The sequence below is a fragment of the Syngnathoides biaculeatus genome, chromosome 2, assembly GCF_019802595.1.
Source record: "Syngnathoides biaculeatus isolate LvHL_M chromosome 2, ASM1980259v1, whole genome shotgun sequence".
NCBI classification, from domain to species: Eukaryota; Metazoa; Chordata; class Actinopteri; order Syngnathiformes; family Syngnathidae; genus Syngnathoides; species Syngnathoides biaculeatus.
In genome coordinates this window covers 27,823,593-27,825,144 of record NC_084641.1, presented here as the reverse complement: position 1 = coordinate 27,825,144, position 1,552 = coordinate 27,823,593, and the positions used below count along the sequence as shown (strand labels likewise).

General features: G+C 43.4%; 1 pseudogene; it reads left to right on the top strand.

Annotated features, from left to right (window-relative positions):
* Positions 1-577: 577 nt before the first annotated feature.
* Positions 578-696, top strand: LOC133497393 (5S ribosomal RNA; annotated as a pseudogene).
* The last annotated feature ends 856 nt before the right edge of the window (positions 697-1,552 follow it).

The window sequence follows — 1,552 nt, the reverse complement described above, 5'->3', positions numbered from 1 at the left end:
ATAACAGACAGAAAGACAGATAGATAGATGAGTATAAAACATAGATAGATAGATAGATAGATAGATAGATAGATAGATAGATAGATAGATAGATAGATAGATAGATAGATAGATAGATAGATAGATAGATAGATAGATAGATAGATAGATAGATAGATAGATAGATAGATAGATAGTAATGTTGGACTAAGCATGCCATCAAACCCTTTAGAATCGGTAACAAGAGCTCCACAGAATGTCGCAAAAACTAACAGGAGCTGCCGGTTGTTGTTGTTTTTGTCACTGCATGGATCCAGCGGTAACATCAAACTGCTTAGGTCCCTCAGACTCCTCGGCCTACAAACAAGCAGTGTTTACCACGAGCGCTAGACACCCCAGGGAGCGTTGACCCCATCTATGTAAATTCGCTGCTTTGCTGTGTAGCTAAATGTCGAGTACATTGTTTTACTCGAGACTGCAGCACGACAGCACGGCAATCATCATAAGAAATATGAACAGCGAATTGTCTGTGTGTGTGCTTAGAGCTGTAATATGTTTATTGTACTGTATTTGATCATTTTTGAAGATGCTTGTAAGAGCTTACGGCGATGCAACCCTGAGAACGCCAAACCCCGTCAGATCTCGGAAGCTAAGCGGGTTTGGCCCTGGTTAGTACTTGGATGGGGGACCGCGTGGGAAAACCAGGTCCTGTAAGCTTCTCTCCCCGGCTAAATACAGGGGGGTTGTATCAGGAAGGGCATCCGGCGTAAAACTGTGCCAAAGAAATATGCGTTCACCTAAGATGACACGCTGTAGCGACCCCTAACGGGACAAGCTGAAATGAAAAGAAGAAGTTTGAAGATGCTTATTAATGCTAGAAATTCTATTCATGTTTTGGGGGTTCATCATACCAGATCGCTTCTCCTGAAATGGGTCGTGGGCATGCTGGAGCCTATCCCAGCTGTCTTCAGGCTTGAGGCAGGGTACCCCCTGAACTGGTCACCAGCCAATGCCAGGTCAGACAGTGTATAGACAAACAACCTTTCGCACTTGTATTCACATCTTCAGGTAATTTAGAGTATTGGAAATTGGAGTATCTGGAGAAAACCCACCAGGCAGTAGGGAGAACATGCTAACGCCACATAGGCAAAACCGGATTTGAACCAGAGTCCTCAGAACTGTGAGGCAGATCTTGGATGAATCCTGGAATCTTAAATGTTTGAATGCTCGTTACTTACTTCAATGTAACTAAAACCTGTGACTCAGTGCTTAGCCATAAGGCCCAGTGATGGTTCGATATCCAAAACGATATGTGACATCTCAGGCATATTTTTAATCAGTAGTAGTAGTTTACGAGCTGATTTTTCCCTGAATAAAAGCGCTCATCCATTTTCTGGCCAGGGTGTCACCTAGAGCCCCATATTCTATTACACTGATAAACCAGTGGTTAAACATTTTGGGTCCCCATTAAAACAAATAACACTCCCCCCCTTCATCAACACTTTAATATCGTGGACCAATATGTTTTGTAGCCCTCGTGGGGGAGTTCCAGGCTCTAGGGAGTCATTGGAAA